We start from the raw sequence: 25553 nt of genomic DNA on the forward strand, positions 1-25553 counted from the left end.
AAAGGTTTTCACCTCCATTGCCTATACAAGTGCTCTGGTCACCACAATGGCACTTAGGTGATCCTTGTTCCTGTCAGGCTGAGCACCCAGTTTTATGACAGAGTGCAATTAAATGGCTCAGAAGCCAACATTAGGAAAACAGCAGTGAAGAGCAGGGGCAAAGCTTAATTTCCATATGGTCAGCCAAGCAAGAACAACACCAGCATTGTGATCTGGAGTAGATAGTTTAAGCACTATTAAAGAGACATCTATTCTTTAAGTTGTCTCCTGAATGCTGCTGCACTTCTTTGATTGTGCTTCTTCATGGTCAAAACCTCTTCCTAGCACAAATGCTTTTAGCATGGCATGGCTTCTTTGGTGTTATTAATATAATGGCAAGGATTAGTTTGAATAATAACACTGAACTTTGGTATGGAAATCAAGTAATTTAATTAAATGAAGTCTGACCCAGACAGGCCAAGTGAAATTTGGTAAGGTTGCCTTCATAACATTCTGATTTACTATGTTCTTTTTCAAGGGAAATTACAAAATGAAGATTGCTCTGGAATTGGGGTAGAAATGGTAATTGTCCTTCTAAACAGACCCTGAAATTTTTTTGGTAAGTCAAATTGTGTTCATTTATTTTTGAATTTCAGAGTTAATTTGCCCAAAAAGTTACACTGTGACTTCCCAGAGCTAGCAATTGGCCAGCCAGAAGGGTGAAAAGGTTCTTTGAATTGCCCAGAGCAGCCATTTGAGTACTCCAATGTAAAAGTTAACATCCTGGTTTCAGATGTGCATATTGTTACAGCCTCTGTGATGCTGAGCTGGTCTCCCTGTGCTCCCAGAGCCAGTGGGAATTTGGCTGCTCTGAATGTGAGAGATGTCTTTGGGATGAGTTACCAGGGCCTGTGCTCTTGCATTGTCACAAGAACACACTTTAAATTTTACAAGTGATACAATGCAGAAATAGACAGGAGAGTGTGTGAACAACATAGGTTTATTTGGGGGTTTTTAGATCTATTTCTCACTGAATTAAAAGCAAATGCTTAGGAACTACATAATGCTTCTTTCAAGAGCAGTTAACTTGCAAGTCAATGAGTCAATTCCTGTAAAAAGCTAAAATTATCATCTCTTTCTGAGAAAACCCTTACAACCTTTACTTACAGCACATGAGCATGGTACCAGAAATTACAGGAGTTTATGAAAATAAAGCAAGAAATGTTCAGGTCACCAATTTACTAATTAGTGTCAATTGATTAAAGGAGGGTGTTCATTTACAAATCAAACAAAGCAGTTCAGGCAATTATGGTTCTCCCCCTTATTGCAGGAAAACGTTTGAAAATCTGACAGGCAGTTGTTTACTCAATATGAGTATTAAATTCTCTAATCTTTAAATTTACAGAAAATCACTGTATCACCTGCAGGAAGTTCTCAAGATAAATACCCAGTGGAGTATTTTGGTACAGTCAAGCTGCAGCCTGCTGCCTTTCAAAGTGAAAAAGAGAAAGGCAGGAGTGATTAAACAAAAGATGTCTTTGACGGTTCTAAATTTTTTCTGCCCAACTCTGTCTTGACTACGACTTAATTTTAAAATGCCTCCTTTTACCTGCCACAACCGAATTGATTTTCCATCTATGTATAAAACAGAAGTGTCAGCCTTATTCAATCCTTCCATGTGGCACATTAAGGTGTATTACTGTTATATAAGACAAAGTTTATTCTGGTGAGTTGCATTAACACCAGTGATGTGCCAGATATGATACAGGCACACCCTGTGTCAGTTTGGGAAGGAGTGCATGTGCAGAAGAGAATATTGTCATCACTCACTGCAAAATAATGCAGAATATTGCTTTATTTATGGCTTGAGAAACTGACAGAGATAGTTCAACCTTTGTGTCAGTCAAGTCCTGATTTAAAACTCCAGTTGTTGGCATTCAAGGACTCAATTATTTTATGACCTTTCATCTTTTTCCTCTTTACAGCACACACAGTGGCCAGGCTCCACTTAATTATTTGATTTTTTTCTTATTCTTTCTTTGTGCTTTTCTCTCTAAATGAAATCCAGGAGGGGAAGACTTGTTTCCAGTAACTTTATTTTTCATTTTTGATACATCATTACCATTTCCACAGTTGTATTTCCATGGCATTTCTTCCTGGCATAACCTCACTTGCCTGGCCAGCAGAGCCAAATGGGATTTACCAATTTACTCCTGGAAACTAAATGGCCTGATGTTCCTCCCTGGTTATCTGCCCTTTCAGCTGGTGGGATATATGCTCTGCCTTCTGCCTGCTTAGTGCCCTGTAGATAGATTTGAGCGGAATTTCTCGGGCTGTCAGGGTGATGGATGGGTGGTACAGTGGAGCCCGCTCAGCCAGAGCCAGTGGCTGCCTCTGCCATCCATCACTCTCGCTGCTGTCACCCCTTGATCAGGGCTGCAGAGCAGCTTCAGGCTTTGGCTGGGTCACAGTGCCACAGAAAAACAATTAGTTTGTCAAGGATATACATATTTTAGCACGAGGAGATTTGACATCTGAAATACGGCTGTGTTCTGTATTTGATAAATCAGATTTTTGCTTTGCTTTGAAGTAGCAGCTCTGTGGTTAGAGGGGACTGAGTGTGTTGCACTGGGTGCTCTTGTAGTTACAGTTGTGGATGGTGGGAAAGAAAAGTGTGTGATATGTTAGGAAAAAATAAATGGAAGAGCAGCATTTGATACCTGAGCACAGGAGCAGATATATATTTTTAAATGGCTATTAAAAACATCTCTGGCTTTTTAAAGCATCTAGGATTTTTTCCTACTGGTAATTTTTAGTAATTCTCATTCTTCTGGGGTTTTAGGTCATTCTCTGGCTTGATTTGTTGGCTTTTTCAACTCACCAACTATTTGTGAAATAGGAAAGTACCAGACTAAATTGAAGTATTTCTTCTTACTTGTGTTGCATTTCATGAGGGCCTGTGTTTCTCTGTATTTCATTACATTCCATGCGTTCAGCTGGTAACTTAAGTTTCTGCTCTTAAATGTTAGGCAGAATTTTTAATTCAGAACAGCCCTTCACTCCTGCTGATGACCTTAATTTTTTTATACTTTGCATTTAGAAACGCTGGCAAGAAGAAAGGAGAGATACCCAACAACTCATTTAGCTGGCAGTGAACCAGGGTAAGCTGCTAGAATATTTATTGTCTCACAGTGGTTTTTACTGGTTTTTTGAGGGACTTTTCCAGAGTTTAGCAGGAAGGGCTTGCAGATATGCCCAGGTTCTGCTGGGAGTGCTGCCCACGCTGAATGTGGCTCTGCCCTGGAGGCAGCTGACTCTTGTCACCTGCTGCAGAATGCCTGAAGCCTGGGCTCATGCTGAGGAGGAGAAACACTTGCTATGAACATGACTACATCAGTAGCACAAACCTGCTTTTTGGGCATGACACTGTGGGGTAAGGGAGCCCCAGGCTGTGAGTGGGGAGACACACAGGAGTGTGAGCAGGATCCCCTGTGCCTGGCTGAGCTGGCACAGCACTCCTGACCCAAAGCAGGACCCAAATCTTGGCTCTTCTGTAGCCATGGTATTTTCTGAAAAATCCTTTCCGTAGGATTTTTCCTCCTGAGAAGCTGAGAGGCCTCAAGGACAAAATGTAAACAATGGTTATCTGCTGCTGTGGAATGCAGCAGGTGGGTCTGTGATTGGTCTCATGTGGTTGTTTCTAATTAATGGCCAATCACAGTCAGCTGGCTCAGACTCTGAGACAGAAGCTTTTGTTATCATTCCTTCTTTTTCTATTCTTAGCCAGCCTTCTGATGAAATCGTTTCTTCTATTCTTTTAGTATAGTTTTAATATAATATATATCATAAAATAATAAATCAAACCTTCTGAAACATGGAGTCAGAGCCAAGTCTCTTCCCTCATCCTCAGACCCTTGTGAACAGGGTCACACTTCTGTCCCCACAGCTGTCCTGCAGGACTAGGCATGGTAGCACCCACTGCCTGTGAAGTGAACAATCTGCCTGTGTGCTCAGGTATAAACCACTTATCTCTGGCACATGCTCTGTTACTGAAGCATCAGTGATATTTTCCAAAAGTAAATTGGTTGTGTTTAGCATTTCCATGCCCATATCTTGCAAATTAAATGGCCTTGCAAATAACTACCATGATGTGCACTAAAGTAGGAGAGATGTTTGAAACCATAGTCTTCCTCCTGAGCAGCTTGTGTGGCACAGTGAAACTCTGCAGAGACAAAGTGCCTGTGCTCTGGATTTGCTGAGTGAGTGCAGGAATAACTGCTCCTTGTTCACTAATATTCCTGTTCTCTATCACCAGCCACTCTCTGTCAGCTGCAACAATTGTGCTCACAGGATTGTTTTCTTAGAAGTCTGCTACATATTTATGTTCAAGTGAGAAGGACTTCTTCCTGGAGCTCTTACCAGTGGGATCGGTAGGGGGAAAATAAATCTTTGCCAAATTTGTGTTTTTCACGTTTTCAAGGGATCAGTTACATTTATCAGGTTTCTGGATAAATGCAGGTTATCTTCAGCTGAGTAAAATGGTAATGCTTCTCCTCCATAGCCAGGGTAGGAGTTATTTCTGTGTGGATGTTGTGCAGACAGCTGCCTGCATGGCTGTGAGAAAGATGGCATAGCTCAGCCTATGTTGACATATTTAGAAGGAATCAAGCTCTCTCCACACATCTGGGTTTTAATAACATTGCTTTTTCCAGTGTTTTTTTTTGCACAGTGGAACAAATCAGAAATAACCACTGAAGCTGAAGGCAGCAGAGGATCTTGTTCTAGCAACAGTGTGTTTCCTAGTCCTTTTCCAAACCTTAGACAACTGCTTGTTACATTATCCTGTTCAAACCCATTATTCCTGCTCTGTTTGATTTGTTGCTGTCCTGTCTCACGTGATGCATTTAAATCACAAGGTTTTCATGGCATGAAAACCTTTTGGCTTGGATCCAGAAGTATAATATACAAGTATAGAATAGACATTATTTACTTTCAGGAAAGAAGAAATTTGGCAGCTGGCTAGGGAAAGATGGAATTTCTGATTATTAGAATAACAGCAAGGGCAGGTTTTCATTACTAAGAAAGCATACAGACATTTCTGTTAACATGCCCATAACAAGGTAGCTTGTCATGCTAATTTAGTACCAGGAAAGTGTCTACATTAATGTAGGTAAAAGTTGTGGAGGAAATTTAGTGAAAGAAATTTAACCTGATTCTGGTCTATTGAGAGAGAAAATGAGACTATAATTCCAAAATGAATTAATAAATAAAAAGCCCCTTAGTGGAGAATAGTTATTTGTTTCTTTTTCCTCATAGTTAAAGGAAATTTATGTAATAGGCTGACTGAAGGACTCTGAAGGGGGTCCAAGAGGAGTGATTTGTTTCTAACTTCCCCTGCTTTCAATAGGAGTGCAGAATCTGTGTTCTGGCAGAGGTACCGAGAGCATGAGGTCTGTGTCTGTTACAGGAGCTGAAAGTCATGCACCAAGTTGAGAGATTGCATGCAGTAAATATTTAAATATGCTTTAAAACAAGTGTCTCTGGTTTTAAAGCCTTTTAACATCTTGTACAATAGTTTGAAAGGACAGTGATTCCTGTGTGCTTTACTCATCTTGAAAAGTACTGAGTGAAAGCTCAGCTGGCTTCTATTTTATCCTGTTGTGTGTCTGTTGGGTTGCTTCACAAGTGGATGTTAAATCAGCTTTATAGGGAAACCAGGGCTAATATCTCTGAATTTCTGCAGCATAATCACCTGGGGCATTATGTTAACCTGATAAGCAGGGTGTGATGGGTGTTCACAGGGCAGTGAGAGAATTTTCCATCTCGTTTCAGTGCTCATAAAGCCACATTAGAATAAATATAGTAACTGAGGGATAATACTGCCAAAGAAAGGGCAGTTTTAAGGAGTGGATTACAGACCATTAAACAAGGAAAAAAAAATTTGTAAGAGTACATAAGTATCCAATATAATAAGTGCAAGGTATGTGTTACTCAGTAGCTAGAGGCTGGACTAGTTATCTCTAACAAGCCCCTGGAATGGCACAGTTATAAGATTCAGGTGTTTGGCATGTGGAGCTGAATTTTCCACCTTAAAATCACCTCAGTGTTTTAAAGTTAGAAAAGACCTCTATAGCCTTGTTCATGCCTTTTTAAAATCAAAGAACACTGATATATTCAGCCTAACATCTAATGTTTAACTTCATTTTCAGTATCAGTTGTTCTCTATAAGTCCTTGGCCAAGCCTGATGGTTCCCAGCTCATTGTCAGGAGAGGTGAGATATAAAAGCAGTGCCACTGATGTGTCCTATATAAACTGACTTTCAGTGGCTCCCCCAGTTGCTCAAAAGCTTTTCTCTCCAGGGCCCTCGTATGAACACGACCTTCTACAATGCTAAATATTAAAACAACTGTTTTAAGCTTCATGTTTTAGTTTTAAAAGCAAAGGAACAAAGTGGCAGTGGGGGCCAGCTGGCAGACTTGCATAGCAATGCGCAAACCTTTCCCCTTTAGACACACCAGAATTGAAATTTGCACTTAAATCACGAGTCAGGAGGAATTTAAGCCTATCCAAGAACTCATTTATGCACATCACAAAACCACCGCACAAACTGGTACGGTACTTTTCATTTGGCAGCCATTCCTCCAGAGACATCCAGGACAGAAATAGCAAGGGTACTGCAGGCCAGATATTTGCTGGCAAAGCTGCCTGTGGTAGAAAACTTGTTCAGCACCTGCCTGTTGTGCTCTGCCTGGCTGCTATGGCCTGGGTTACACTATTGCAGTGATAAAGGCTGGAATTGTCCACATTATTTAGAAAAAAATATACTGGGTTTTTTTGTTTAATCTGAGCTAAAATTTGAAGTAAAATTTAAAGTGAATGAGAAGGCAGAAAAGAACAGCAGGTCTGAGCAGAATCACTGTTTTGGAAATCTTGTAATTTCTTGGGACACAAGCTTGGAATTGGTTGTGCCAAGCAGAACACTTGTTCCTCTCTTCCAAGTGAACAAATCTGAGTTAAGGTTGACAGGTCACCATGAGGGTGTGAACGTCTTTGAATTTAACAACTCATTTCTTGCTCAGATTTTAAAAACTGGAATATTTGTTAATCAGCCTCTTTAGTTCTGCTTGCCCAAGTTCCTGTCTGATGATAATCCAAATGACATTCAAGTGAACTGTCTGCTGTCAGGAAGAAATGTGAATTGTCAATTAAAAGTAAAAATTGGAAAGTAGGTCAGGATGATCTTAAATCCTCTCAAGGTCACCTGGTCACTGCTGGGAGACAGATCTTTGTTGCCTCATGAAAGAAATCTTCAGTGCTAGCTTCTTTTTGGGAAACCCTGAAGGAAGGGTCTCTCTGTCCAACATGAAGACACTGTGATATTTGTCCTTCATCTGAAATATCTAAAATTGTGTTGTCAGCGGCACAGAAGAGAATGTAGGAAAGAATCAGGTTTTACCTAGTGATTTTTTTTATTTCCTGGAACATTAATCTATCATTAAATGTTGCCTGGATAATTGATGAGACAGCTGAGAGTCTCCTTTTATACATATGCTCTCTCTGACACACTGGTGTGCTTCACTTTCTGGAGAGTAAGAAAAGCTCCAGGAATTTCTCTTGTTGGCACTGATAGTAACACGTTCACTGGCAAAAATATTAAGCCCAGCTTTGTAGAAATGCTTTAAACAAGTGTAGAATACCTTAGAAATGGAGAAGCCTGCAGCCAATATTGATTATTGTACCAGCAAAATCTCTTACCAGCCTGTGTGTAGGATCTGTTGCATGGAAATTGCAATCCTTTAATTCTTCAAGGCTTTGCATCTCTCAGCAACTCTACTCTTGCAAAATCTGACAAGATAGATTGGATATTCTTCTTATTATTTTTCAGTATGTGTACAATCTGTAAGCAGTTTTAGTGTATATTAAAAAGAAGAAACACAATCCATTTCAGAGAGGAAATTTTGTTTTTTACAGCAGCCTCATTTGAAACACAGACTTAGAATTAAAGAGGCCAAGGGCTAAGGAGAATCATAGAATAGAACAGAATCATAGAATATGCTGAGCTGGAAGGGACCCATCAGGATCATTGAGTCCACCCCATGGCCTTGTACAGAACATCCCACCATGTGCCCAAACACTTCTGAACTCAGAAATTATGCGCACAAACAAAAGTAATGAATATTCCTAGAACCCCTAGTTTTCGTTTGTTTGTTTTTTTTGTCCTGTGTACATCAGAACTGCATTGTGCTCAATCCAGACCTCTCATTTGAGGAAAAAAGTGAGCAGTTTTTGTGTGCTGTGCTTGATGCTTTTCCCTGGTAGCGAACCTCATGCTCCCTCTAAAAGGCCTTGCTTTCCACAGGATCAGTTTGATCCAATTGTGTTAATCTCTGTTAGTCCCTCTGCTCTAATTGGACCAGGGTTTTAAGGCTGCTGATCAGCAGAGTTACTGCTCCTTATTGTACTTGGGAATTACTGCAGCGTTAGCCTGCTCCAGCAAGGCTGGGATGTTTTAGCCATAATTACTGCATGAAAGGCTGTGATTTGTAAAGCCATGCTGTCACGCAGCTGGGGGAACACTCCCCCCAGCTGGGCACTCCCCAGGCTGCTCTGGTTCCCTCCTGCTCAGCTCTGGGTGCTGGCAGATCCCTGCAGAGGAGCAGGGAAGGAGCACTGCAGATTCTGCGTGCTCACAGCTCACAGGCTGCCTGCTCATCTGCAGAAAAATGGTTGGATATTAAAAATGGGGCCTCTGGGCCCAGCTCACAACCTTCTTGAGACAGCACTGATCTCCAGCCCAGCGTCTGCTACCTCAGGCTGGAGAAAGATGCACTTTGTGCGGATCTGTGAATTCAAAATTCGGATTCCCCGAGTTTTTAGGGTTACAAAAAGCCAGCCACTTTCTGTGTTGCTTACACAAAAAGTGTGTGTTTTAAGACAAATTATTAAATCTGAGTGCATTTCTAAATTTTTTTTTTCTTTTTCCATTCAGGTTTTCTATCAGGGTTGCCTGCAGAATCCAGGGGTCCCTCCTCTGCCTGCATTTTCCTTTCTGTATCATGAACTGCTTTCTAATGTACAGCTACTTTCTCAATTTTGCCTCTGGTCTGCTCTCAGATTTTCAGCACTTGTTTGGGATCCTGCTTTTATACTTCTCATTTGTTTCATTAAATGAACTTTTGAGGCAGCAAAAGGCAATGGGAACTCTTGATGACTTTGCAGGGAGGGGGATTGCAGACTGTGTCGACATACCTGGTGTTTTATAGAAATGTCTGTTGAGTTATGAACCACAAGTATTGTAATTTTTGTTTGCATTACTCTTTCTGTGGACTAGACTAATGGCTGTTTTGCTTTATTCTCAGGTTTATAAAATTGTTTATTTTCTGTAAGAGAGGCTGTTTCACTAGGACTCTTGGGCAGGAACATTGCGTTAGGTAACTGACTGTTTTGTAATAGAAATACCTTTCTCAAAAGTGGTAACAATATCTCAAAGGCTTTGCACTTAGCTGTAGTGTGATGTGATACAGATTTTATAGTAAGGCTTCAAAGAGTTTCCATATCTGAATCACGTAGAAGGGTATTTCAGTCAAACATTTCTCTCACATGTGAAAGCAGATGGAGAATTCTTGTTTTCTTTTGTTGGTTATGAAGGGAAATGTATTCTCTTACCAGTAAATGATTGCAAGAAGCTTATTCATGCTGTGGTTTGAGAAAGTACATGGAAAATCTGCCAGTGATGGGATTGCAGCCTTGCTTTGAGTCCTGCAGCACGTGTGGGTTAAGGGGCTCACCTGTAGGATTCCAGTACAAGAGCAGTGAACATGAAAAGGAGAGGGGAAAATAGAAGGATATAAAACAGGAGAACAGATCATCCTTGAGGATCTTCTGAAGATGTCTGCTTTGGCTGCTTCTCCCATGTCTAGGTTAAGCTGAATTTTTTCCCCTTTCTCATCTTTCCAATGAGACATTAAGATGTCATTCCCAGCTCTTATAATTGGGGAATTTCTTCTCGTTGATTTGTCTGCTTTCTATTTCTGCCTCAGGACAGAATGATGCAGTTGTTTCCTTCCTGGTGCATGACTTAGAGTGTACAAAATTCCCATTGCTCTGCAGGGACATCTGTACTGCCATAAAAACATAAAACACCAAGTGTGCCGTGTATCTGTTGGTGTCCTCTACTCTTGTATGTCTGTGCAAGCCAAGTTGAGGGTTCTTCCCGAAATTACTAAGTTAGCTTTGAGGAATGGAGTTTCTCCAGTAATGTTCAGATCCAGGTGTCTGTTTATTCCAGCTGAAGGAATTATTACTGCTCAATTGTTCCCTTAATTTTAGTGAGTCAGGTAGGCATCCTCTCCTGGCTGGTGTTTGCTGTGCCCTTGTTTGGGTAGGAGGTCTGGTCACTCTGAATGGATGGCTACCCTGGGTCTAGCAGCCATTTTCATTTATTTATTTGTTTGTTTGTTCATTTTTATGAGGAAATATTTTGCTGTGGCATCCTTTCTTTGTTTTCCAGGCAGAACTTGGAAGATTTCTCAAACTCAGCCCAAAAGTTCTGCTGTGGTTGTGTGTCTAAATAGCACATTTGATACGGACACACCTCACTATAACTGTGAAAAGAGGGAAGCACAGGACGTGAAAGGTGCAAGAACGTGCAGCCTGGCATGTGGTAACGTCTCCAAAGCTTTTATTTCAGACAAAAATTTAGGGAGTAGGACAAAGATAAGGAAACATCAAGCCCTGACAGTCTAACCTCTGACAGTTTTGGAATACTCTGTGGGAAGATAAAGTGATTGGAAGTAGGAGTAGGAAACTCAAGAGTGCTGCAAATGCAGGGGAGCAGATGAGGAAAAGCATTGATAAGCCAAGCCTGCTGGTATCAGCTAATCAGACAACATCTTGGGGAATTATTTAGGAATCATCCAAATGTGTGTGAGCTGGGAGAAATAATGTGTGTAAGCAAACACAAATCCTCAGTGGGTGAGAGGGTGTGTCCCTATCTCAAGCCACAGGCAAAATGTTTTATGGCCATACTGGGCATGACACTGTGGTTGCATAGGGGAGAGCTGCAAGTGCTGAGCTCCTTTCCAGGCCAGGCCTTGGGAATAGAGAAATGATGGTTATTTTTACAGATTTAAGGAGTGCACTAAGGCTATTATCAGTGCCAGGAACAAACAGCACAAAAGGTGATAAAGAGAATTGAGTTATATATAAATAAAACATGTGTGTTTAGAGTGTAGATTTCATGCTCTCCAGCATTCCTGGAGATTTCTTGGATCCTGAAACTTTGAACATTGGTAGTGTGGTCCACAAGTTACCTGGATCTCCAGTGAGAGTAGGAATATTCTGTGAGCCACTATCTCAGCTGCACATCCAATCTCTATCAGCTATCTTCCAAACCTGAAGTCTCAGTGTCAAAATGGGGGAAAAATCCCCTAAGAGTGTCTGTGAAGATATCAATTTCAAAAGTATTGTGTAAATACAAGAGAAAGGCCTCTCACTCTGCTTGGTGGCTCCATATCAGCCAGGCTCCCTGTCCAGCCCTGGGTGCCACAGAGCAAAGCAGGTACACAGCAATGGACAGGAACCACAGGCAACTTATGAAGATAACAAAAGAAAATTCCAGCTATGGAAGCACACTGAAAACAATTGGGTTTTGTAGGCTGGAGGTGAAGGCAGCTGAGCAGGTATATGGAAAAAGCTGCCATTTGTAGGAAGGTATAATCTGTTTTTTCATGTCTTCATGGGACAGGACAAGAACTGATGAGTTTAAATGAAAGAAAAAGAGATCAGGAGTTAGATAGGAGGAGAAGCTTTGCAATTGTTCAGGATACTTTGTCACTGGAATGTGTTGCTCAGGGCTGCTGTGGAATCACTTCAGCTTGGTTTGGTCAGGCTTGACAGACACCTGCCAGGAGTGCCAAAGGTGCTGATGCCTGTGCTGGGAACAGCAAGGTGAGCTCAGGGACCACCTGAGCACCTTCTTCTCCCAGTTTCCTTGATATGCATCTTTGTATTTTCCTTCTGACACTGCTGTTTTCTGTGGCAGTCCTCTCATCCAAAAAGAAGTCTTATTTAAAATGTTAGTTTGATATTCACTTCAATCAAGCAGCAGGAAAAGAAATATAATGTCTGGTTTTGTGACAGAAGGAAAGTTAGCCTGAGACAGATTTTGCTACAGAGACCAGCTTTAGGGCTACCACAATTTTTAAAACATCTGTTTCACTGTGGTGTAGCAGGAAGCAGCTTCTATTACACTTTATCAGCAAAAAATTCAAATCCCTAAGTGACAGGGCAAGCTTAGAAGGAAAAACAGCTGTTGACGAGACTGTGGTGCATGTGCTGTGGGCCTCAGCAAAATACAACTTAATAGGAAGGGAAAGCAAAGCATCTTTCCATTCAGCTCTGAGGAAAAATGTTCATGGTCCCAGATGATGGGATGGATTTATTCAGCAGTTTGTGGGATGTGCTGCTCCCAGCAGTGCATCCCCAGGCAGGGCTGGCTCCAGGGCAGCAGATGTGTCACAGGGCTCAGGGATCAGGGCACTGATCCTGGGTTGCAAAAATCCTTTCTTTTGGGTAAAACAGAATGGTGACTCTGGTCAGCTCTGGAATTGTAGCTGGATGTGTTTCACTAGAGCACTTGGGCTACAAGAAGGGAAATTGTGGTATAGTCACGCTCCTTACATTGCTGGTGCTCAAATAATGAGCATGAGTTCTGTAGTTCTGATTAAATTTTGCCTGGTTTTCTGTGTTTTCCTTTTGAAAGGTGTTTTTCTTTGGGGTGGTTACCTGCCTTCATATCTAGAAGGACTTGCGAAGGGGATTACTGCTTTTGGAGAAAAAACACAATAACCCATCTTTCTCTTATGGCTTTTGTGTGTGTGTACGTGTCAGATCTTGGGCTATACATTGACTTTGATTTTTTCTTTTGTGTGTGTGTCAGGTCTTGGGCTATGCGCTGACTTTGAAGTGGAACGTAACCAAGATTTGTTGCACTGAAAAAATGTCATGTTAAATTGCTTGTTCCTCTTTAGTAAATGGTGGGGGAAATAAAAGTGTGATCATTATTTAAAAACAAACAAAGCTGGAATTCACGCTACAAGCAGGGCATTTATAGTCAGTGGTTTCTAGAGTGATGTTGGAAAAAAGACTGCATCATAACATGGCCTTCACTCCTCTAAATTCCTCATTAAATCTGTGTGAGTAACAGTTATTCTTTTGAGACAGTGACTTACTTAAAAAGCATAGGCATTGAATTGCAAAAACTCTCAAACCACCCAACCAAGTATATCAAAGAAAAAAGCCCAAACCACCCAACACCAAATAACAACCAAATAAACAAAACACCCCGAAGTCATTAACTAATATGGCTACAAAGTTGTGTTGCAGGAATGCATAAAATACCCCAGATTTGGTGAGGTGTCTGTGAATGTGGATGTTAATGAGCTAAGTGAGCTGAAAAGTAAACAGGATGTGCCTCATTTCCCCTGATGAGCTTTTCTGTACAGGATCCTGGAATTTGCCTCCAGGTGAAGTGTCAGAGATTGTACTTTCCCCAGGGAGAGCCAATTCTAATTAAGCAGCATACAGACAAAATCATCTCTTTGTTCTGCTTTTACAGAGAAACACTCGAATACCAATTTTGGCAGGGTATCAGTGCTGAGGACATTGGCAGTGGCCCCTCACCTGTGCATCTCTGAGCTCTGCACTGTTACCATGGGATGTAGGAGTGAGTTCAAAAAAGGTTTCCACAAAATCAGCAAAGTGGAGTGAACAGTAGCTGAATCTCATTATATTGGCTTTACTTTCAATTTGGACAAGGCACAAATAATGAGGATTTGTTAATTAAATAGTGTGCTGGTATTTTTTTTTAACCTCTTGAGGTAAATGGTACACTTTAAATAGTGAAAGTTTTTCTAATGGGCATATGGAAAATCTATCCAAACAACACAAACTTTAGTTTTTGCAACAGAAGAAATTCCTTTAATTAGATGAGCGTTGTAGCTGCTTAACCTGAATTTTGTATGGAATATTTTCCTAAATATTTCAGGAGTTGAGGATGCACTGTGGTGCAGCACAGAGAAAAACCTTTGTATAATTTTGAATATTGGTAAAAGAATTTACCACTGTGCAAAGATGCAAGGTTTGGATTCCAACATACAGTTTTAAGTACACTAGAAAGAAAAGCAAAATTAAATTTGGGAGTGTATCTGGGTCTAAATTTGTAGTTCCTTTCAATGTATTTTGTTTGAGGTGAGCTTTTATGATAAAGGATGGGCTTAGCAGCCATAGCTGTACATTGATTGAGTGAGGCTGATCTTCGTGGAGCACATTTCTAGGGATAGGCTGGTGAGATGCTGTACAGTGAGTGTGGTTACACAAAAACCTGCCTTCCTTCTCAAGAGCAATGTAGGAGTTGGACATAGAGCCTGGAACTGGCACTAAAGGAAGATTTACTGATTTGTGGGTTACCTTTTATCTGTCTTCAGTGGTATGCTGGAAATGTTATTTTTCAGATACCTGTTTGAAACTCACCCTGCAGTTGGTGCCTAAGCGGTTGTTGCATTCCTCCAGTTTCTTATGCAAGTTCCAGTTCAAATAAATTCCCAGAATCTAATGTGTAAATTATTCAGACACATTGAATTTCAGCATTCTTCTTTTTGTTACTTGGTTAACATTATTTTCATAACCAGTAGAAGTGTATAATCTGATGTGTTGCTTTAATTTTATAGGGAGGATACTTCTGATATGTTTTGATTTGAGACTTCTTTTACTAACAAACATTCTGTTTACACTGTGAGATTAATGAGATGCAATTATTTATCAATGTGATCACAAAACAGAAAAAACATTTCAGAAAAATCTGGTAGTATTTGGTTGTCCAACTTTTGAGATAGAAATTTTGAAAGACTGATTTCTAAGCCAGTTGAGATCTGTTCCTGTAAATGGGGATAGAAATTTTGAAAGACTGATTTCTAAGCCAGTTGAGATATGTTCCTGAAAGTGGGGTTTCTGTGGAACCTCAGATTTTCACCATTAGCATTAAATGTTCACTACTAAGAAATGAATTGTTGAATTCAAATATAAAAATGGGGAGACTATTTCCGCTTGTAATTGATCAATAAATAATGTTCTTGATCTGAGGAAATTCCCCATGAGTAATCCTCTTGTAATCACAGCTGATGAGGCATGGTGGGTGATGGTGTATTTCTGTCTTCAGCAATCAGGCCGTGGCCATCAGAAAGCACATAAACCTGCAGGTCATTATCTTGAAGTGTAAGATGTCAACCCTCTGCCAGGCCTGCAGCCTTGCAGATGTTCAATATCCCTGTCATTGTTTAATTTAGCAATCCAGGCAGCTTTGTTGTGCGGGTTACAGATAGCCTGCAAAAAGCACAGGAGCGGTGATCTCCAGCAGCCATTGTGCCAGTTGTATATATTCTTTAAAATGCCCCCAGAAATGACAGACCACTTGAAGCTGAAGCAGAGCAAGATGTTAATTTTGTGAGTATTCCTCCTTTTGGCTTGAGCAAGATGCCTTGGCAAACATATCTCAGCTCCAGGCTTTGTTCTCTGCTCTTTTCCTATTGTCAGGCGTACAGTAATGCCAACCAAGAACTGAAAAGCCACTTGCAGTAATATCAGCTAATGTGATGCTGGCAGAGTGAGAAATCACCACTGTTCTGCTGGCAAAGGACGTTTGTTTTGTTTCCTTTTATTACTCCTGAAGTCTCACTTTGGGAAGCAAACTGAGTTATCACTGCAGGAACCAAACGAGTTCAGTTACAGGAGAGACATCCCCTCTCTGGCTCAGGCATATGTCACCTGCACACACTGGTGCAGAGCTTCATGGCTCTTTTTGTAATATTTGTGTGGTTTCCAATATGCTTCCTTCCTAAGTGTACTGAACAATTTGGAATCTATTTCTTTTCTCTATCCAGAAGACTCGTTCTGCACTTTATTGTAACTCACTGCTCCTCTGTAGTTTGGTGTGGATGTTTGAGGCTGATTTGTTTAGTTTCATTTTTCTCAAGCATGGTTGTTGTTGTAAGTGCAGTTATGAGAGAGAGTTAATTAAACATTGTGGTGGATTGCTTTATTGATTCTACAGACCATTCACTCTGCAGAACTGAAAACACTCATAAGCATGATTTAGTATCTTAACGGTGGTTAATAAACATCTTGAAGAGCTGTCTTTTAACCTGAAAGGTGATGTAAGTAATTCACAGACCTTAAGCTCCAACAGAGCAGAGCACCTCTCCCACCCCCTCAAAAAAAAAACCCCAAACCAACCAATGAAACAAACAAACAAGAAAACCAGCCCAAAACCAGCCAACCATCCAAAAATCCCCACAAATAACCCACCTCATGAACAACAGCAAGAAAATACCCACCTGAGGGACTGATGAGATCAGGAAACATGTGGGTTTGGTGTTTATTTTGTTTTTAAGGCTTTTATGGTAACTTTTCTTTTAGTAGTGGAAATTTATGAGTGATATTCATTGAATATGGCTAATATAATTAAGATAAATATAGAGGAATGAAAAGTGATTACCAGCTGGCTAAAATCAGAGTTTGCTTAAGCTTAAGGTTGTGTTGATTACAGGAGAATGACAAGTATGTATTATCATCTTCATGTCTGAGATAAAGAGGATTTAGTTTGGATTCAAATGAATGAAGGAGATTTGGAGTTGCTTGTGTCAGGGAGGGAAGTACCTGACTGAGGCTTCTGTCTGTTGTGTATCACAAACAAAAAGCTCAAGGTGAGTGTGAATATTGGAAATATAAGTTCAGCCCAGGACCTTATCAGAGGTATAAGGACCATTGTGGATTTACTGCAAATCAGATAAAACTCAACTTGAAGGAATGTTGGCACTTAGAGAAATTACTGTATTGTAGCTGACCCTCCAAACTGATGTCAGTGGGTCCAAAGGAATCTCTTCCTTTTGCCACAAGTGTCTGGGCTACAGGTTCCCTTCTGACTAGTGCAGTGAGGAAAATAGATAATTTTGTTTATTTTGTTTAGGTGGTGCAGAAACAACAACAGCAAGCCCCCTTAAATAATTGTTTAGATAATATCGTTCATTTAAAATTCACTGCCGCTAATTAAATTGTAGGCCTAACAAGCTAGGAGGTAAACTTTGGCAACGTACTAAACCACAACAATTATTAATGTAATTAAATTTAGTTATCTGTGTAGATGAGCAGAATGGTGCATTTAGGATAGCAGGAGCATGTAGCTTAAGCTGTGTGGTGTAACGGAGTATAACATAAGAAAAAGTCATCACTTTTTCCCTTGAGCAGAACAGCAGCAGGAGGAGAGGGTGCCCCAAAGGCACATTTTGCAGCATTAGAACAGAAATTACTGATTGATAAGAGGAAACTTAATACCCTTATTCTGACTTGCTATCTTTGTAGTAAAGCCAAGCTCTTAGAAACAGTTAATTATCACTTCAATACAAATATTTAGATGACAACTGTAAGCCCTCATCTTTTCTGCACATATGTTGGAGAGCTCTTTTGTTGTCTCAGTATGTGTGAAGGAGGAAGCTAAGATGAACAAGTAAGAACAGATCTGACATCCCTAAAGTTACTGTCAGCAAAAAACAGTGGAAAGACAAGACAGGTTCTTTGGTCTCAGCTGCCCCCTGAGTTGAATTGAACATGGTGTGAATTATTGGTGAATTGTGCCTCAGTCAGTGCTTCTCTGCACGTGTGGGCAGGCAGTAGCTAAGGCACTGAAGAGAAGGGCAAAACCTGCTTTTTTTCCTACCTAATCATAAAGTCTGGTTTTTAATCAAGGCTGGAGATGTGCTTAGGCTCTGTTATTCTGGTTAGCAGTTATTCTGCAGTGCCCGAGGTGGTGGATTGATGGGCATTTCCCATTCCTGGTGCTGAGGGCCTGCACCCACATTGCTGCAGCCTCTGTTGGATCAGCTGGCTGGGCTGAGCTAAGCATTGTCAGCATCCCCGAGGCACTGTATTGATCCTGGAATCAGACTTCATCTCCCCTACCTCCTCTCAGGTACATTTTTAGCTGCTGCATGTTGGCGCTTGCTGTGTGCTGCTGATGTTGCTGGCTGCAGCTGGGAACAGCTGGCCAGGATTACCTTCCTCCCGGCTGTCATGCTGGCTTTACAACTGATTTTTGGCAGGGTGGAGGACTGAGCTGCATTCTGCAGCTAGGAAAGATGCTGACATGGCTAATTCCCATCCTTTTGTGGCTTTGCAAGCTCCCTGCCAAATGGCTGCAGTTCTGAAGGGCTGCAGTGTACACAGAGGAAATGGTTCTCCTCGAGCCTACGGGTTGCTGGGGATTTAAAAGAAGTTTTCCAGGGATTGTGGACTTCTGTTGGGCAGTGTTTGAGTGCAGTTTCTGTTTTGAACTTATGGTTTATTGTATGTGTTTTCATGAGATGTGTTAGAAACAGATGTTCCTTTGGGAAAATAACCCTGTCCCTTGACAGTAATTTTTTTTCCTTTTGTTTATGTGCCTGGAATTAAGGCCTATTCTGCCTTACCAAAAGTGCTGTTTGGCAGGGTTCTTGCACCATGTCCTTTATTAGCAGTGAAGTAATAATACAGGGTAAACAATTTCAAACAAGCTGAAGAGCAGGACAATGCCATCCACATGTGCTGTAGAATGAAAAATCCTGAAGCAGGAATTGGGGGACTTCCTATGGAAGTGACTGTGCATTCTCAATATGCCTCATGCATTCTCCACACGGATTGAGAGGTGAGGTTTATTCACACTCAGTTGCTGATTTATTCATAATATTTTGAGTTATTTATCCTTGGCTACATACACACTGTATTTTTTGGTATTTTTATTGCAATGCAGAAAAACAATATTCTGAGATTTACACTATGTGTTTTTAACTGTTAACTCTATTTAACTCTGTTCCTTTGTTTCCTTTCTCCAAATTTATTTTGTATAAATTAATGCAAGGGTAGGTCTTGACAGGGCTGTTTACTTTGACAACAATTTCAACAGTATATAACAGATATATACATAACATTGTGAATAATCACAATGGAGATGAAGGTTCTGCTTATCCTCTGGGGAAGCCCATAACCCACCACACACCTTAGAGTCCAGCCAGAATAGCTGTAATTTGAATATTAAATGCTGCAAGGCATCAAGTGAAAGGATTATTTATGTAATAGTTCACAAGTAATATTTAATGATGCCTTTGAAAAAAAATCATTCAACTTGCCTGAAAATGAAGAAAAATATCAGTGCAGGTTTTGCTTTGACTATGAGTTACTTTTTGACTGTATGACCTAATAGGCAAAACAGTGCAGAAGGTGTCTGTACAATAATGCATGAAAACCAAATGCTTGTGAGGAAACCTTTAAGTGCATACCTGTTTTATTGGAAACTTCTACTAATGTGCAAGCCTGCTTGGTGTGATGGGATAAAAAGAAATAAGCAATAGGTGAGATCTGTCATGGTCTGCTGTAGCTGGTCTTGATCCAAGCTCTCAGTTGACCATTCCCCAGTACCATGCCAGGAAAAAGAGCTGTAGCTCATTTATTTTAGTGTTTGGTAAAACTTAACCTAAATTAGCCTAATGGGAGGATAGTCTGCTCTGAGAAATGGTTTTTATATTTGATGTCCTGTAAAATGAAGTCTGTCCTCTTATTCCTCAGCTGACCCAGATTCTCTGGTTTGGAAAATAAAGCTGTTGCCCTGTTCCAATCAAATGTGAAACTTTAGCCTTGTCAAGGCACTGTGGGAATGAGGTGGCAGCAAAGTCCAGGAAAACAGCAATCTGGAGACTTTTCCCTCAATTATCATTTACCTACTAGACACACAGTCTCTATCAAAAACTCAAATGTACTTGATTTGACTCAGAATCAAAATCAGACCTTAAAATTAGTCAAACAGCCAGAGAGGAATTGCGAAGCTAGCAGTGGATTCAGTGCACTGCAAGTGAGAGCCAGGGGGCTGCTGAAGGCCAGGGTAATGTCCAGAGCAGGATGTTGGCTCCATGAGCTCGTGTGAAGGTGGCTGGTGTGAGTGATTAATGCCTGGGGCTGCTGTGCTGCGCTGAGGAGAGAGGAAGGAAGGAAGAGAGGAGGGAGAGGGAATGTGGATGGAACAGCGAACCACAAAAGCATCTCTTTGATCTCTGGGGGTAAGAAAAAAGCACTTAGCAGTGAAAGGATGGGAGTGGGGGAAGCTGTGCTGCTGAACTGTTTGAAGCTGAATTGTAGGATCCCAAAGAAGCAAGCAGAGTAGTTAGGATTGCATAACACCTTAACCCCAGCTCAGAAGCATTGAACAAACATAGAATACCTCACTGCATAGATTCTCTATAAACTTCCTGAGCATAATGTGTCACCACCTTCCTCCTATTTCATTAGTTACCCAATGTGATGGATTTGGAGAAATTGCAAGAAAACACAATTGCACAACTGGGGTTGATTGTGTGTTTTCATAATCTTGACTATCCAAATTTGCATCATCATGGTGTATCATAACTTGCATTTTTCTGAAAAAACTTTTATTTTCTTTGGTCATTTGGAGCCACTCTCCAGAAAAGGACCCTTGCTCATCTCTTTGGATTCTTTGTGGTTGCAGAGTGCGTGAGCTGTGCTCAGTTTAACAGCACATATGCTGTCCTGAGTCTGACATCATTCCAAGGCTGTGCCACCATGTGGTATTTAGAAAAGGAATTAGGGAAGAACATATTGTTTGTTGCCAAAGAAATAAAGTCTGAACTCCTTCCTGAAAGGTAGGTGATGGCATTGCTTGAAAGCTCTAAACCAGGAGACAGAGCAGTGGATCTTAGAGTGGAGACTGGCAGGTCTGTGCAGAACATGTCTCATGGAGACATCAAAAAGTTCAGGAAGTTTCCATGCAAGCTTTGTTTCTTCATGCTATCCTGTATTTCCTATTTCTCTCACTTCACTGGTTCTGAAATGCTTGTCTCTGGCAGCCACATGAGCGAAAACAAAAATGATTTTGACCACTGGGCCTCAGTCTGAGATTGGGGTTCAGACTGAAGTCCGGTGGGCTGACATGAGCCCTGGGGCTGCTGTGTCACAGCTGATATGGTACTTCTCCCTCTTGACCACTCCTAAAGAGGTGAAAAAAATGACATAAAATCATAATGTTTGCAGCTGTTTGTTCTTGTTAATGAGATGGGATTATTTCAGCTGCAGGATGATGCTGTAGATATTTGTGGAGTGTCAATATTGGAGATGATGGGAATTGCAAACCTTTGTGTCCTATCCTGCTTAGTACTTCCCCTATGTGACTGGCTGTGCCAGATTCTCTGGCTTTTGAAATTAGTAGAGCATACTTCTCTTTCTAAAAGGAGAAAAACCAGCAATCACTTTAGATTTTCAGTTATATTTTGTATTCACTCAAGAAAATTCTAACTTAAAAAATGTTATAAACAGAACCCATATGAATGTTTTCATTCTTCCTTCCATATTTTCCTGTTTTGTGTTGCTCCAAAGAGACAGGGGAGGTGACCCTTTGCAGCAGCACAAGCCATTGAATCGCCCACAGCCACAGCCAAAATGTTGTCCTGCAGCATTTCAGCACAAAACAGGGCAGCTCATTGCCATTAAACTGTGGGGGTTTTTTCATTGCTCCTATCTAAATGTGACTCTCTCTTCCTGGACTATTAAATGGTTTAAGTCCAAATGGGACTTGGGTGCAGGCAGCACCTTCCTATTTCCTCAGAGGGACGTCTCTGAGGTTTCTTAAGGCAGAGGGTGTTGCTGGCATTCTCAGCTCTCTCCTCTGAAGGGGTGTACAACTGGGCTGGATTACTTTTTCCAGGCTAGAAAGTAATTAAAATCAGTGTTAGAACAGCTTTGGTTCCTGCATCCCCAAAGTGGGAAGGATGGGTTGTTCCAGTGTAAGGCCGTGACTAAGAGGATGCTGAAGCTCGCCCCAAGCCAGCTCATTGCATCTGTCCCAGTTCTGGGTTTCTGTTTTCCTCTCCCCACCCTGACCCTGACTGGGGGAGGTGTGAGGCTGCACTTTGCCCCTGACACAGCAAACCCTGCTGTAAATTTTCAGACCTTTCCTTATCTCAAAGGACAATTGCAGCTTCCTTTGAACCAAGACGTTTCTTGCAGCAACAAACTCGTTGCTTTAGGAAAACTAGGCATCTCCCAATTTCCTTTTTATTTCCCTCTTTGTTAGGGTTTTTTGTTGGCATTGTGCCAAGATCTTTCTTTTTACAACCCAGATAAAGTTGTTACTTAGATTTTTTTTTTTTTTTTTTTTTTTTTTTTTGTATAGAAGTGAATTTGCATAAATGTGACTTGCTATTCCAGTTCCAACAAGTCTGAATGGAAACATTTTGGGGTCTGCTGGGGCCCTTTCCTGACTGTGCAAATGTTTAAGAGAAGAAATAATGAAAAAACCAAGTTTTTTAAATGAAAAAATATTATATATATGCAAAGGAATTTATTAAAAATGTCATTCAACTCTGTAGCTAATAGTTTCTCCTCTATGGCTTTTTCAAAAAATTGCTTATTAGAAAAACAACTATCACACTGAGGAGAAGAATTAGGGCTATTTCAAGCATATTATTTCACAGTTTCTTGCCAGTGGGAGACTCAGGGAGGGGGTTGGGGGCTTACAGTGGCTAGACAGACCATTAAATTGGTATTAAACACTTTTCCATATGAAGGAAGTCACCTTCTGCCAAAAATCCAGGAGCAGAAGGATTGGTTTCAATGCAAGTTGTGCTGGGATGGGGCTAGATAAACTTTGAAAAATGAAAAGGTCACTGGGGTCAGGGTGCAGGCTGCAGAGCCTGTCTGGCTGGCTTCCTTATAGACTCTTGGAGAGCTGGCACACCAAAGCAGCATGACGTCCTGCATAAACATTTGATCCTCCTGACCAGTTTTTTCCATGGTATTAGCTTTCTTAGCAGGGAAAAAAAAAAAAGTATATAAAAATGACCAAAGCTGTTTTATATCAGTTTTCACCATGCAGAGGCACAGAAAGATTTCTGTGTTGTGTCCAAAGCAAAAGGGAGGGCAAAGGCAAAAAGAGCAGCTTGCCAAAATACTTAGATAGATTCACAAACTGCTCCGGTTCCTAAAATAGCAGCTTAGCACAACAGAGGGCTCCTCTGCAACTATGATAAAATTCACTGCTATTGATTTTTCAGCTGGTTAATCAAGTGGAAAAGATAAATAATATAAACCATGCAAATCTAGGAAGATGGAAAAGAAAGTTAAATGATTCTTTTAGACACCCAAATTAAAGAAATGTTAGAGGGCTGGCTAAATCTCCAAAGCAAAGAGAACCTGGGCGGAACAAGAGAGGCAGATCCGTGACTGAAGGGAATTGGTGCTGTGTGAGGAAGGCACAGGTACATTTTCCTGTTGTTTTGTGTGTCCTTGGCTTTGGGGACACAATTCAGTGCCCTGGCAGTTCCAGGGCTGAGCTTTGTGCTGTACTCTGGCCTCTGGAGAGCCTGGTGTCCCTCGAGAGCTCAGTGTGCAATGAAGTTGTACTTGGTTTGGAACAGACAAATGTGGGCAGCAGTGTCCTGGGTAAACTGAGCATGGAGAGGCTGAAACCTTGGCTGGACTGATGCATTTCACTTTCCTGCAAGGCAGAGCCAAGAAGAATTAAGGATTGTCCATCCCTTCTATTGTTAAGAACATCTCTTCTTCTGGCTTGGCCTTCGTGCACATTGTTCTTCATCTTCAAAATACTGATCTCAGCTCAGTAAAGGCAAACTAGCAGAAAACCTTCACTGTGCTGTTGTAAACTTTATTTTATATGCTGGAATTTTTTTTTTTTTGGTTATGCTTTAACACAGGATCTAGATTCTGGAATGAACTGATGAAGTTCTTCAGCAGAGCAATGAGAAAGTGCATTGGGCAGCTGAGTGAAAGCTCAGAGCACGCTGCATGGGAATCCTCCAGCACAGAGCTTTGTGCTTGGAAGCAGCTCTGCTAATTTCCTGAGGAATTTGTGTGGCATATCTGCACTAGCTGATGGTACTGTAGCAGCAAAGCTTAACTCTGAGGGAATTTGGAGCCACTAAATAGTGAAGCAGCTCAGGGGTCTGTATTGTCTATACAGGACCATGAAGGTTTGTGAAACCTGCTGGTTTGTGGTATTTGAAAGACAGAAAAAAAATTGTTTCTGTTTTAAAACTTGAAGTTATTTTTTCCTGAATACATCTCTATTTACAGAGCTATTTTGCTGTTCAACCTCTTCTGGATGCCCTCAAGGCCTGAGTGCTGCCATCCTACACCTGTAATGTGACCAAAAAAACCAGTTTTCCTCCTGCAGCTGTGGGAGAGTTTAGTCATAGCCTCTAATGCACAGGTAATACATTGCTTGCTATGGATTCTTGTGATCAAAGTGCCTTTTAGAGGTGGTAGCTCACATTTGGAGATATGCAGTCCTGCCATAAGGCTGGCAGAAAACTCACTATGTATTGGGGATGCTTGGGTTTTATTGCATAAAACTTCCACATCTTGTAATCAGAGAAAAGAGGGATATTCCAGGTGATATCCCCTTCCATGATATGACCCCTGTGAGAGAGTAATGCAGGAAGAGACTTTATTGACACAGAAGACCAATGGAGGCTGCACATAAGAGGGGAAAGCAGGATCAAATGACGTGACAAAGTCAGGCAGAGAAGATTTAATATGTTGCACTAAAAGCTGAAAATAACTCAGAGAGATGATAAAATCTCCAGCTTAAGGCAAAGAAGAGTGGAAACCACAGAAATGACCATAGTCCATTTTTATTTTAACCACTTGCAGGAAGGTGATGAGTCCCAACTTCCAATCTCTTTGATTTATCAGCAAGGTGAGTTTCCTGCTATGGAAATTAGAGCAGCAGAACTGCCAAAGAAGGAGGAAGAGCTCTGCAAGGAGCAGGAGGAGGAGGAGGAAACCCATTTGGATGGGGAGAGGAACGTGCCAGAAACACAGAAGTCAGAGAGCAAGAGTTATGCTGCCCCTCAGGAGGTGAACAATAAAAAAAAATAATGTCAGGATTTTAGATATGGAATAGACACAGGTAAATGAGACAATCTGAAATTAACTCATTTTTGTGGATATCTGAGTGCAGAAAACTTCACTCTTGAAACGCTATTTCTCTGCTGGGTCAGTGGAAGGTCAGCTGTCCAATAAGTTACAGGGCTATGTTAATTTGTTCCACCTTGGGTCTGAAGCCTATAATGAGGTGAAACAGGACTTTATGGAAACTTCTACGCTGAAGTAAAAGCTCAGATTTTCAGGTCCTGTAATTTACATGCCCTTTCTGGACCTGAGCAGAGGTCCTCTCAGAGAGCGTAAAAAGCTTCTGCTAAAAATATGTTAATAAATAAATACATGTATAAACAATACATGCATATACAATTTTAATATGGTTTTGTTTTTAACACAGGCTTTTGGGTTTTTTGGTTGACTGTTTGAGTTTTTTTTTTTTTAATTAATACCTTCTTTCTTGATAATGTTCTCAGAAATTGTAACTGACTTTACTGTCAATTGTTTTGCACGACAAAGGTTAAAACTTTCCTGACCAAAATGCAACCCAGTAGCTGAATGCATATATCTGCCTGTGTGTTGT

General features: G+C 40.9%; 1 long non-coding RNA gene across 1 annotated transcript; it reads left to right on the forward strand.

The window, feature by feature from the left end:
• The first annotated feature begins 559 nt into the window (after nt 1–559).
• Nucleotides 560–24988, forward strand: LOC131562166 (uncharacterized). The gene is made up of 4 exons (XR_009275130.1): nt 560–598; nt 3080–3140; nt 24164–24299; nt 24743–24988. It is a non-coding gene; the product is annotated as an uncharacterized LOC131562166 (long non-coding RNA).
• The last annotated feature ends 565 nt before the right edge of the window (nt 24989–25553 follow it).

This window comes from Ammospiza caudacuta, chromosome 10, assembly GCF_027887145.1.
Source record: "Ammospiza caudacuta isolate bAmmCau1 chromosome 10, bAmmCau1.pri, whole genome shotgun sequence".
Lineage (NCBI taxonomy): Eukaryota > Metazoa > Chordata > Aves > Passeriformes > Passerellidae > Ammospiza > Ammospiza caudacuta.